The following is a 14,067-nucleotide window of genomic DNA, read 5'->3' on the forward strand; positions in this document are numbered from 1 at the left end:
TTCCCTAATAAATAAATCTTGGTGCCTCCAAGGTCAACCCTGGATAAGGACTCTTCTGGGAGAAACTAGATGTCTCCCCTTCCAAACTGCCTGACTTTTCACCATTCAATGCGCTCTTGGAGCTGAATGCTTTGTCTTCTGATGCAACGCAAAACAGCTTCAGAACAGGCCACATGTACTTTCATTCAATCATTTAATAACTCTTACTACTGTTATTACCAATATTAATAAAACTGATTCTGAGCTCACATCCCCTCCTGAAATAATACAAATTTCAAGGTATTGCTGTGATAGTAAGGGTTAAATGAGATGGAGTTAAAAATAAATAAATGAACCTCAGCACATGCGTGGTACACAGTAATCCTCCTTAAACTGTAGCTATATAATTTCTCACTGTCTAAAACCTTTAAAAGCTCACACAGTGGGAATTCCCTGGCAGTCCAGTGGTTAGGACTTTGCCCCCTCACTGCCAAGGGCCTGGGTCTAATCCCTGGTCGGGGAACTAAGATCCCACAAGCAAGCCTTGCAACACAGCCAAAAAGAAAAAGAAAAAGGAGAGGTGGTATATGTATACAATGGAATGCTAGTCAGCCATAAAAAAAAGCTCACACAGCAGTGTTATAATAAGAAAATTAGGGACTTCCCTGGTGGCGCAGTGGGTAAGAATCCGCCTGCCGATGCAGGGAACATGGATTCGAGCCCTGGTCCAGGAAGATCCCACATGCCACGGAGCAACTAAGCCCGTGTGCCACAATTACTGAGCCTGCGCTCTAGAGCCTGGAAGCCACAACTACTGAGCCTGCGTGCCACAACTACGGAAGCTCACGCGCCTAGAGCCCGTGCTCCGCAACAAGAGAAGCCCACACTCGCCGCAACTAGAGAAAGCCCGTGCACAGCAATAAAGACCCAATGCAGCCAAAAATTTAAAAAATTAATAAATAAATTTAAAAGAAATTAATAGTAATAATTATGACCATTATTAATCACAGCTATTAACCACACACTGTTCTAGAAGCTCTGGGTCCTTTCTCTCATTTGCAGAAGGTAGGACGTAGGTTATATACAGTAGATGATATATGTATATATACAGATTTTATATATAGTATGAGATATATAGTCAGATAGCACATGGTAGGAGGGCAGGTGTAATATGCTATAGGGTGGTCAGGAAAGTCCTCCCTGATAAAGTGACATCTGAGCAGAGTCCTGAATGAAGTGAGGGAGAGGGCCATGTAGGTACGTGGGGGGAGGGCATTCCAGGTAATGGGAACAGCAAGTGCAAAGGCCCTGAGGTGGGATCAAGCACAGTATACCTGAGAGTTGAATGGTCCCCAGTGTGCAGGAGCAGAGTGAGCAAAGCAGGTCAGCGGAGTAACACCAGACAAAGTCAAATGTCAGGAGTCAGCTCCTACAGGGTCTCCTAGGCCAAAGCAAAGAGTTTGGATTTTATCCTAAATATGATAGAAAAGCCAGTGAAGGTTTTCAGCTGAGGAGTAATGTGACCTGATTTACTCCCTGAAGGATCACTCAGGTTACTGTGTGAAGGGTGGGTTATGAAGAGGCGAGGGAGGGAGCAGGGATAACAGCTAGGAAGATACTGTAGCCATCCAGGCAGGCAGTGATGGGGGCCTGGACTAGGGCGGTGATGGGAGAGGCAGAGAACTGGATGTATCTGGGCTGTGCTTTGGAGGCAGAACCAACAGAACCAAAGGATGGGACGGCAAGGGTGTAGGAGTGGGAGGAAGGGAAAGAGGAATAACTGTGACTCCTGGCTCTTTGTCAAGCGCCCTGGGGAAGGATGGTGCCATTCAATGAGCAGTAAAGACACAGAGAAATATTTCAAGGGAGAATGGTAAAATGTAAAATATTATGAGTCTGGGTCACATTTTAAACCTTACCAATCATTTACATCTCTGTGTGAATAATGGCATCTCCTAATACTCATGACTTTTCCATTTACAGAAACTTTCATCTCTACATTATTATATACTGATATATGGCATATTGCATAGTATATAGTATTTACATATAGTGGATATAATATATAACATACATATTGTATAATATAGATGAAAGATGGTTATATACATATATTACATAGTATATAATACTGGCATATTAGCATAGTATCTGTATTATACAGATATATAAGAGCAGCATGTTATATATTACACTAGCACAATATATTATACTCAATACAGTATATAGCATCTATATTACAGTGTGTATTGTATGGTGTATATATATCATATACATTACGTAATATAATATAATATATATAGTATATATTATATACTATAGAATATAAACACTATATAGTATATTTGATATACATCTATTCATATGTTATATAGTATATGTGATAAATAGAGCATGTTGCATGTATTACATAGTGTTTATATGCTATATAATTATACACTATACAATTTATAATACCTAGTATACTATAGTATATTACATATGTTATATAATAAATTCTATTCTATATATTTTAGTATATATATTATAGTATATATAAATATATAGTATGTATAATATATACTATATATTGTATATATAAGTATACTATGTATATATAGTATGAATATACTATATAATGTGCTACATGTAGTATAGTAGAGTTTCTTGTATATTAGTCTGTTACATAGTGCATATAAAATATATAAAATAGTATATATTACATAGTGTGTATATATAGCATATTATATGTAAGTTATTATTTACTATCTCTTTGAGCTTTAAAAATTCTTCAACCTTCCCCCTAGTTGTCTCTCTCCTGCCAAATTTGGAGGAAACAGTCTCAGAGAGGGAAATAACTTTCCCATAGTCTCAGAGATGGCAGGACAAGGAGCTGGAGCCAGGGCTAGAGAATTCCACTTCCCCTACACTGCTGTGTGAGCTTCAGACGCTTTCAGAAGAAAGTTTTGATAGTAAGAATTTTTTGCTCTTGTTTATAAAATGTAAATATGCTCCAGATAACACGCTAAGAATTTCTAAGTTGTATCTCATTTAATCCTCCCCACTAAAACTAACCCAGAGAATATATATATTTTCCACAGATAAGAAAATTGAGGCTCTGATAGATCAGGGACTTTGCCCGGGTCACAGGGTTGATGAGGAACAAAAACAGACAACTTAACCCACCACAGGGGGTATCTGGATGGAAATGCCAAAAGCCAGTTACATCTGTTTGGCTACTGGAATCCAGGTGTTGCTTCTGCTAAGTCTATGGAAAGACATGTACAATTTTCCTGTGACATTTCCCTTCTGAACTGTCTTGTCTGTCATGAGAAATCTCCAATTTGTCTTAAGTGCATGGATTATGTTGCAGAGTTAAACCCTCTTCCTAGGAATGAATAAATAAATAAATAAATAGATAGATAGATAGATAGATAGATAGATAGATAGATAGATAGATAGATAAAGGAAATCATTAAAACTGAGCCCGAAAAAGAAAAGACTAGCACACAGGCAGCAAAGGTGGAGTCAAAGCCGTCGGAGATGGGAATTACATAAATAGCAGCCTAGATTCCTAAAATGTAGATTTCTCCTACCCAAGTTCTTCAAAAGCTCCAGATGCTTGAAGGAAAATACCCCTACATAGACATTTGTTGCTTACTTTTGCTGTGCAAACCCATCCTCCTAAGCTACGTGTTTCTCTCATCTTCTTTCTCTATTCTCCATCACATCAGTTGCCTGGAGCCCATATTTCTCCATTTTTCAACTCTCAGAATTGCACAGACAGTTTCCAAAGCATTGCCCACTACCTTTGGTCTATCGAGACTCATGTGTAGTCTGAGATACTGGCTAGAATGGGGAGGGAGATGGGAGAGTGAAGAGGCAGAAGGGAGCAAGAACTTGAGTCTTGCCCAGAGAGGCAGGAAAATGAGCATCTGCTCAGGTGGGTCAATAGGGCATGGGCTGCATGAATTTTAAGGACAGTGCAATGCCTCATTCTAGGAGAACATAGTCTCCAACAGTTCTCCCCTACATATGTGACTAGAAAACTACCAGGTCTTGGGGGAAAAGGAGATCAGGAGCCAACATTTATTGAGCACCTACTAGGTACCAGGCACACATTCCCCTAATCCCTACAGCAGCTCTGAGAGAGGGACAGCATCATCTCATTTTATAGACTAGAATAATAGGATACTGTAAACACCATAATATCAGGGAGTTTGTCTTGTGTGCCCACATCGTCAGCACAGTGCCTAGCACCTAGTAGATGCTCAGTAAATATTTGGTGAATGAATGAATGAGGAAACTGAGAAGCACAAAAATATAGTGTATAGGAGTAGAAAAAACAAGACATTGGAGGTGGAGAGAGCTGAGTGTGAGCCTAGCTCTGCCATTACTGGCTGTGTAATCTCTCAGCTTCACCTACAAATTGGATCTAATAGTGGACCCCATTTCCTGGATTAGGGGGAGGATTAGATGAGCAAGTGCTGACAAAAGTACTTGTAATCGACCCCTCAATAAACGGTAGCTATGTTTATTATGGTATCCTGACCATCAAGCCTACACTTGAATTAATGTTTGATGATGATGATGAAAGACGAGGAAGAGGAAGAAGAGAAGGAGGAGGAGGAGCAAGAGAAGGAGGGGAGACAGAAGATCAGGATGGTCTCAGGAGTATTCAGTGGAAAAAAAGATCCTGGCTTGAAATCTTGTGCAAGATTCTTGGGTAGATGAAAACTTCCCAGTATATTCTTACTGAATTATATCAGTCTCTGCATGGGCCACCATTTGTCTTGAACATTCTAGGGACCCAGAATTCAAGTTTGTCCTTTCCCTACTCCAGCCAAGTGGAGTTGGATGTGACATTTTTTCCTTCCACTGTCCACTTTGGGAATGACTTCAAGTTTTGCATTTAGTCCCTTTAAGTATATTCCACACAGAACATATCCAAAATGTCTGGATTGAATGTTTCTCAACTACAGTGGTTCTCAAAGTGTGCTTCCCAGACCAGCAGTATCAGTAATGCCTAGGAACTTGTTAGAAATGTGAATTCTTGGACCCACCCTAGATCTCTTGAATGAGAAACTCTGGGGGTGGAGCCCAGTGATCAGAGTTTTAAGTCCTCCAGGTGATTCTGATGCATGGGTAAGTTTTGAGAACTGCTGCTGTAATGAAACCAAATAGGGCAGCCGAAAAGTGTTCTCTCCATTCAGTCCCTGAGAGGTTTCTGATTTTCAAGTGAGAAGCATGAGGCAGAAGTAAGACTCCCTGGAGAACGGGCATCTTCTCCAGCAAACTGCAAAGGGATTTTACATGCAGAAAACTGTGTTGCTCAGTGAACCAAAAAATATTGAGTATCCACTATGTTCCAGGAGCTGGGCTAAGCGCCAGGGAAACCATGGCAAACGCAACACATGATCCCAGCTCTCTCGGACTTAACAATGGGTGTGAAAGACCTGTATTTCATACACATCAAATTGGTAAAGATGGAGAGTCTGATAAAGCCAAATGTTGGAGAAACAGGAACTCTCACGTACTGCTGGGAAGAGTGGAAATTGGTACAACAGCTCTGCAGAGCAATTGGGTGAAATCTAGTAAAGTTGAAGATGTATAGCCCCTAGCAATTCCATTCCTAGGTTTATACCCTAAGCCTGGAGAAGCTCCATCAGTTTTTCACAGAGAAATGTACAGGAATGTTTACTGCAGCACGGTTTGTAACAGCAGAAAAATAGAAACAACCCAAATGTCCGTTTACAGGAGAATGGATAAATAAAGCATGGTAGAGTTGTACGGTGAAATGCTATCAGTAACAAATTAACACTAAAGAAAATGAGTGAAACACAACTTTAATAAATTGCAAAATCATAATAATTAACAAAAAAGCAAGTCATGGAATGATATGTACAGCAGGATTCTATTTAAAGTTTTAAAATATGCAACATAATACTATATATTGATAACAGATACTACATATGCAATGAAAGTATAAAAATATGCATGGAATAAAAATACAACTGGAGGATTGAGGTCACCACTGGGAAAGGAGGGAGAGAGGAAGGACACAAGATTGAGATGGGTCCACGGTGGGATTAGATTGTATTTGTTATGCTACATTTCTCAAGCTGAGTGATGGGTAAATGGTTGTTCACTATATTAGACTTTATAGGTTTTTTGTTCCTGAAACGTTTCATAATAAAATAAATTTACATAAGAAATTGCAAATAATTAAATAATAATTATAAATATGTAAAGCAGTGCAAAGAAGGACTATAGGCTGTAATAAGAGGAGACCTAACAAATGCCTTTATTTCAACCCTATCTTTAACTTGCCTTCTTAAAAGTCTTACTGTCAGCTCCATCCAGTAGTAAGTTATATTTCATTTTTGCTTATCTGTATTCTTTAATTTTCCTACCAAGGAAATAGACAACTTGGGTTTTGAGATATCTAATTGATATTTTTGAACGAAGCAGTCAAAATCACAAAACCTTTCTGACACAGCTGAAAAAGTCCTGACTTTTATATTTCTATTTTGTTCCCCTCTATATTCTACATTTTCCACAATGAGCATGTATCACATGTAGAGCATGTTTCAGATTCAAAAAAAAAAAAAAAGAAAGAAAGAAGGAAAGGGAACAGCAGATGAGCGTTTGTCTGCAGAGGGCTGGCTCTTGGACACTCTTGCTCTAAGGCATAGGCTGAGCCTGCCTGATCTGGGGGAGGCCATGGTTTGCCTCTGGCTCCATGATTCTGCTGGTTCCTCTGAGGTCTTCAGGCCTGACTCACTGCTTCCAGACTAAAGACTTTACTCCCACAAATCAAGAGCACTGCCAAATCCACTTTTCCCGGCACCCCCCCACTGGTCCCTGCTTTAAAGTGATAATTAGTAAAAAGTTGGGTATCTTTTTCCCTTTGGGAGAGAGAGGAACGCTTCATGCTTTAACGGCATGAAGTGGAGCAGAGTGTGGGTGGATTTAACAAGGAGGTAAGGAAGCTTATGTAAGTGGCATTATTATATATGATTATATCACCAGAATAAAAGAAACTTGTTCCTACTTGGGTGTTACACCGATCATTAAATTTTAGGCTTACATGAAACAAAGGGATGAAGAAAAGCCATGTTCTCTCTCCCTCACCCAACCCCAGAATCACATCAATATTTATTCAGCCTTACCATGTTTCCGGCACTGTTCTGAGCTCTTTCCATGTATTAAATCCTCGTAGCAACCCCATGAGGGACGTATCATTATTATCCCCATTTTACAGAACAGGAGACTGAGTTACAGAGAGATCACATAACTTGCCCAAGATCCCAGAGCTGGAAAGTGGGAGGACCTCATTCCCAACCCATGCTGTTCAGCTCCCCACATCCACATTCTAAACCTCTCAGACAAGCCAACATCAAAGCTATGTACAAAACCAAAAATCAACACATCAGATCTCTCTGTTTGGTCAAACACACCATAAATTAATCAATGAGGGGGAAAAAAAAATCAACCGAACTATTTTTGTTTTCTTTTATTTTAATTAAATTGACCTCCTGGCTTGTGCAAAACCACAATATCAGGAATTACTCTAGACAATGTGCATAGCAGGCAGAGGTTTCAAACTGGAGGGCCACAGACCAGATTCAGCTCACACATGTGTTTGCTTTGGCTGGATCAGGTTCTTTTTCAAAATGTTTTAAATGGGACATGTGCTCTCTAGTTTACCATAGACCCCGCCACTCCCTAATGTCTTACACCAGGCCCACTCATTTACAGGGAATCTGAACTAGCAGCCTCTGATGTAAGGAATCCTTGGTAACAAAAGGAAAAGGAAACTCTTTTTGTTGACTTCGAAACAGTATTTGGGTAATAATAAGATGTGCTGAGGGCTTACTCTATGCCAGATCTCATGTGCTTTACACACTTTGTATCATCTGATCATAGAAACAGTCCTGTGAGAGGTTAAGTCGTGTGGTGACCATGAGAACGCACCTGCTGGATTTGAAATCCATCGCACCCCATCAATGTCGGGTACAACAGGGAAACTAAGGCAGGCTCATTCCTAGAAAACATGGGCTCCTCTGACAGCCACTTGGATGCCCCAAACTTCCTCAGGCTGCACAATGTGGACACTTCCAGGCACTTCTCTCTCTCCTTCTCTCCTTCACTCACGGGCAGACTCACATCACAGTCTGACTTCTTTCACACAAGCACTTCCCCTAATAAAGTTCTTGCACACCGCTTCTCAGAGCAATGTCGGTTTCTTGGAGGACCCATACCGACACAGGGTCACACAACTAGCAAGTGACAGAGCCAGGATTTGAACCTGTCCTGATTCAACCAGTGTCCACCCAACTCCACAAGCCAGAGCTCTGAACCACTACCTCAGACCTTTTTTGCCTTGGCCTCTTATTTTCTCAACCCACTTCGTCCAGAGCAACCAAGAATCACCATCTGAACCCAAGAATGAACCAGGGGCAGGAGGGAGAGTTTCAGACCCCAAAGCCAGGCATGATGCCCACACCTGGATGCCTAACAGTCGCCATGGTGACCAGGAAAGTACGTGGAGCCCAAGGAAGGAAACACAGGTGACTGGAGAGGGGACGTAGGTCTATGGTGCTCTTTTCTCAAAGCGCTGAGGGACAGCCAGCCTCTCTCCCAGGGCTACAGGGAAGCAAAAGCCACGCAATACGAGAGTGAGCACTGGACTGAGAATTTGGGGGTGCACCCGGCCTACCCCACAGAGATGCATCAGCAAACAGAATGAGTAACCCAGGGCTCTGTGGCCCATGAGGTATTTTCATGTCTACCGTCATCACATTTGATCCTTAGATATAATCATTATAAGTGTAAGGACTTCTGTGTTAAAACATGTTTAATTTCCCACTTGTGAATTTCACCTTGCTAATCATCACTAAATAAATCCCTGCAGCAACTCCCCACAGCACAGGCTGTGTAGAGTTGCCCTTGTGAGAAGTAGCCCGATTTTACATCAATTTGGTGGGCGTGTCCTTATAACTTTTGTTGTGGAGTCATATTTAACACCCTTCCTTGACTTCCCTGGCCAGAGTAGATCTCCCTTTACCAGCACTCACACGTCCTCTCCTTGCTGCTCAAGTGTCAGCATCTTGGAAGAGCGACTGCCTCTCTCCTCAAGTGCCCCCAAGGTCCTCCAGATCACTGCCGTGTCTGCCCCAGCGTCTGCGTCCTAGGTCAGACCATTCTCAGAGATGCGCTCCACATTTGGTAAAAATCCATCCACCTATGTTCCTGTGATTTGGTGTCACTTTATCTTAGGAATTCTTATATGTTACAAGAGAAAATATTATCTATCTTCTTGAACCAATAGAGATATTTAGGCCCAATAAGCTTATGCAACTTGAGCAAAGAGACGTCCTAAATGTTCTAACACCCAAACCCAATCTTAAAATCTTCTGTTTAAAATCCTTACACTAGCTCCTGACCTTTGTTTTCCCCAACTGGACACATATGACAGGTCACATTCACATAAGCAATACCCTCTTTGGAGATATGGTGGGGGGAGGGAGGGGTGTCATTCTCAGCATTCCAATCCCATCTCTTTCTTTCTCTCCCACTCAGAGAAGCACATTCATACACAAGTACAAGAGAGGGACACTATTGTAGACCTATGTCTGCATTTATTCTGTTTTTACTAATAAGTAAATTGTTGAGAAGCTTCTTTCCAGGAAACATTATCACTTGTATAATGCTTCCCAATGGGATGCTGTGAACTAAGGTTGAGACTTCGGCCCAGAACCTAGTAGGTGCTCAGTAAATGGAGGTTGAATAAATACAGGCATGAACAGCAGGAAAAGGGAGAGGATGAAGTACAGTGGGCTACTAGAGATGGTGGGAACTTCCTGGGTTTATGAAGGGCCTAATGATGTCAGGTGCTGGGCTTGCAGAACCACAGGGAATCCAAACTTAGGACAGCATTTCCCAAACTGCAGTCACTCAGAACCACCAACTTTAGTTTTGTGTGTGTATGTATATAGTTTCACCTATACTATTATTTACTTCATAGATTTATATTAAAGCAACTCTCACTTCTAAAAAATTAAATACATTTATTGAAAAGAGAAGCTTTGTAACACTCCCATAAATGGAAAACCAATATCATTTGTCAGAAGTTGCAGGCAATCATAAAAAATAAATACAATGAAGACCTCCCCCAAAATCGAATTTTAACTAGAATTCTCTGCTGAAAGCTCTATGCTATGAGGCCAGCTCTCTCTTTATTAAAATAAAAGGGAGGGGGCAGAAAAGTATTAGAGCCATGCTGGTATCAAATTGAGATACTCTCCTTGGTGTAATCAGGTTAAAAGAGAACCAAAACAGGATTGATAGTTTTACTTCAAAACATATCCCAGTCAAGACTCCTTAACTTCAGCATTGATACACCTTTGTGCAAGTCACCATCATCTCTCTCCTAGCTCTTTGCTTCTCAAAGTGTCACCGAACTGGTCGACTGTACCCTCTCTGGGGCCTTAGCCTGGGCTGAGACCCCTTGTCTCGGCCAGGGAGGGAGGTTCTTTTTCCGCTCTAATTTGCAGAGCCAATAAGGAAACCAATGCTGAGACTGGAAGAGCACAAGCTTTATTCAATGGCCAAAGATAGGAGAAGCAGGAATTTAGTTTGCAAATCAACTCCTCAACCCAATTGGGTGGAGACACTATATATATAAGAAGGTCGAGGTAAAAGGGAGGGGATTGGAAAGAGGGAGGAATATTCAAGAGTTACCTAAGAACAGGGGTGTGGTTTGGACCCAGAACTGATGCGGCATTCCTTTTCAGTCCTTGTATGGGCTTTTCCAGTTGTTGTCATGGCAATTGTCAACTGTCACGGTGCTGGTGGGTGTGTCATTTAGCTAATGTATTACAATGAGCATATAATGAGGCTCAAGGTCTACTGGACGTCAAGTCTTCCGCCACCTTGGGCCTAGTTGGTTTCAACCAGTTCTTGTTTTTCTCTTTGCAGCTTCCTCCTGAAACTTGGATGGGAGCAATTTGTTTCCATTCCAGGAAGGGGCAGGGGTATGATTCTGGGGCAACAGCCTCAGTAACAAAATTTGTCCTGGACCTGCAGCCTCCCATCCCCTGGGAGCTTGTGTTTAACAAGCCCTGCTGGTGATTCTGATGCAGGCTTGAGTTTGAGAACACAGCCTCCAATCAGGTCTAGCCAGATTCCATTCTGCCACCAACGGTCCCTTCTCCTCGCAGCAGCCAAAGTGATCTTTCTAAATTCATAAATCATGTCACTTCATTCCCCTGTTCTAAACTTCCAAAGACTTCCCCTGGGCTTAGAATAAAATCCAAATATTCTCCTTTTCCTGCAAGGGTCAGAGGCTAGACCCTACCTCCCCCTCTGAAACCTAATTCCTACTACTCTCCTCCCTGCTATGCTTCAGACACCCTGACCTTTTTTAAGTCCTTCAAAGGTCCCCTGCCTCAGGGCCTTTACACATTCTGTTCTCTCTGCCTGGAAAGCTACTCTGCCAATATGCCCGTAGTTCAGTCTCTTGCTTCATTCAGTCCTTACTCAAATGCTACCTCCTTAGAGAGGCCCTGACCACCTCACCAAAAGGCCGCCCTTCGTAGGGTGACCAGCTCATCCCAGTTTTAAAACTGAAAATCCCCTGTGCTGGGAACCCCCTTCAGTCCCCATCACTCCCTCCCACAGAACCCTGCTTTGTTCTTCTTATCTCATCACACGTTCATACCTTTGCTTTTTTGTTTTCTTTCTCTTTCACTAGACTGTGAGTCCCATGAGGACATGGAGTTTGGGGTATTTTGTTCACAGCTGTATTCCTGGCACCTAGAACAGTGCTTGGCACACAACTGGTGTTTAACTAAGATTATTTGACAAAAATATCAAAGGAATGACCCTCATGGTTTATTTAATCTATTGCTTACAGTTTAGTTGCCTCTCCTGTTTGGCTACAATAAACAAAGCTTTCTCCAGATTTAGAATAATGTCCTTGGGCTAGGTTGCCAGGAGTGGATTTATTGAGCCGAGGAGAATGCCATGCTTAAGTTTTTGATACCCAGTGTCAAAAATTGTTTTCCAAAAGGTCAGACACACGCTGCCCCCCACTTCCCACTGCACCCAGGATCCCCCATCTACCTCACTCCACCCTGGCCAAAGCTAGCATTATCATTGTTAAAATCCTTCCTTGGTGCAAATGTAGCTGTTTGTTGTTTTAATTTGCATTTCTTTGATTACTGTGTAGGCTGATCATTTCCCCATGTGCTTCGCTCATTGCATTTCATCTTTTTTGAGTTGTCTGTTCACACTCCTTTGCTTGTTTTTCTACCCAGTTTCAGGACATGGATTATTGATTTGCTTGAGTTCTTTGAAAAAGAAAGATATTAGCCCTTTCCCCTCATACATTAAAGGCTTGATTCTTTGCATTTTCTGACCCCTGCATTCAATCGTGTCCCTTTCATATTTCCTTATTCCTCTTTTACATGTTCACACCCCATCTTGCATTTCTCTTTCCACTGGGTTTTAGGGGTTTTTTTCATAGTTAATTATTGAATATACACTTAGAGAAAGCCTCTAAAGGCTTCCCATCTCATTCAGAGTAGAAGATACGTTTTTCAGAATCATCTGCAAGGCCCTCCGTGATCTGTCTCCACCCCTCCCCCCCCATACTACCTTTCTGACCTTAGTTCCTACTCTTCTGCCCTTGGATCTCTCTGCTCCAGACTTTCTGGCTTCTCTGCTGAACTGCAAACACCCCAGCCACACCCCCGCCTCAGGACCTTTACACAAGCTTTTTCCTCTGCCTGGAAGGCTCTTTCCCCAGGTATCTGCATGACTCCCTCCCTCCCTTCCTGCAGGCCTTTACTCAAATGTCATCTCGATGAGTCCTTCCCTGGCCACCTTACCTAAAATTTCAGTCCCTGTGGTAGACCCCCTGCGAAGATGTCCACATCCCAATCCCTGGGACCTGCAAATATGTTACCTTATCTGGCAAGAGGGAGGCTGCAGATGTTGCAGGTGTTTTTCAGTTATGGATTTTGAGATGAGGAGGTGGGCCCAATCGAATGCCAAGGGCCCTTGTAAGAGGAAGGCAGAAGGGTCAGAGTCAGAGAAGGAGATATGACAACACAGCAGACGCTGAAGTGATGCAGGGCCAGGAGCCGAGGAACTCGGGTAGCTTTTAGAAGCTGGACGAGGCAAGGAAATGAATTCTCCCCTACAGCCTCCAGAAGGAATGCAGCCCTACAGACCTGCTTAAACTTCTGACATCCAAAACTGTAAGATAATAAACATGGATTGTTTTAACCCCACAGTTATTGTACCTGTTACAACAGCCATAAGAAACCAATACGCCCCAATACCTTCCACCCACCTCCTGCTTCCTCTGTTTCTTCTTGTCGTTCATCACTGTCCAAGTTGCTATAACTGTATAGATTCCTCTTTTTTATTTTTGCCTCCCCTAAGAGAATATAAACACCATGGGGACCGGCATTGTCTGTTTTGCTCACTGGTGCATCCCCAGCACCAGGAACAGTGCCTGGCATGCATCAATAAACCTTTGCTGAATGAATGGATGCAGGAATGGGAAGGAAGGAAGCTTTCTTCGCAGGTCAAACAGAAACTCTTGTTCAGCTGAAGTTGCTGGAAGGTCATTACATCCAAAGGGCCATTCTGGGTAGAACAAGGTCTTGAAGAAGCTACCAGGCACTGGAAGAACATGAGTCTGATATTCTAGAGAACTCCCGAGGTCACTCCATCCTCCACCCAGCAAACAGGGGCACTCGGCACACCTGCGCACTCAAGCGGAGGACAAAAGCCTGCACTCCAGACTCAGACTGGGTTCATAGTCCAGCTCAGTGCTGCCCAGTAGAATTACATTTCAAACCTGTTATGTCATTTTGAATTTTCTAGTAGACACCGTTTAAAAGTTTTGTTAAGGGAATTCCCTGGCAGTCCAGTGGTTAGGACTCTGCACTTTCACTGCTGAGGGTATGGGAACTAAGATCCTGCAAGCCGCTGGCACGGCCAAAAAAAAAAAAAAAAAGAATTTAAAAGGTGAAATTGGGGCAGAGGGGAGGGATAAATTAGGAGTTTGGGATTAACAGACACACACTACTA

The 14,067-nt window shown here is 42.3% G+C and overlaps 1 long non-coding RNA gene across 1 annotated transcript in view; it reads left to right on the top strand.

Annotated features, from left to right (window-relative positions):
• The window catches only part of LOC309646348, a 400,408-nt gene that overhangs the window by 224,473 nt on the left and 161,868 nt on the right, over positions 1-14,067 (top strand). The window lies entirely within an intron of this gene.

This window comes from Balaenoptera physalus (assembly GCF_965194825.1).
Source record: "Balaenoptera physalus genome assembly, chromosome: 16".
Taxonomy (NCBI): domain Eukaryota; kingdom Metazoa; phylum Chordata; class Mammalia; order Artiodactyla; family Balaenopteridae; genus Balaenoptera; species Balaenoptera physalus.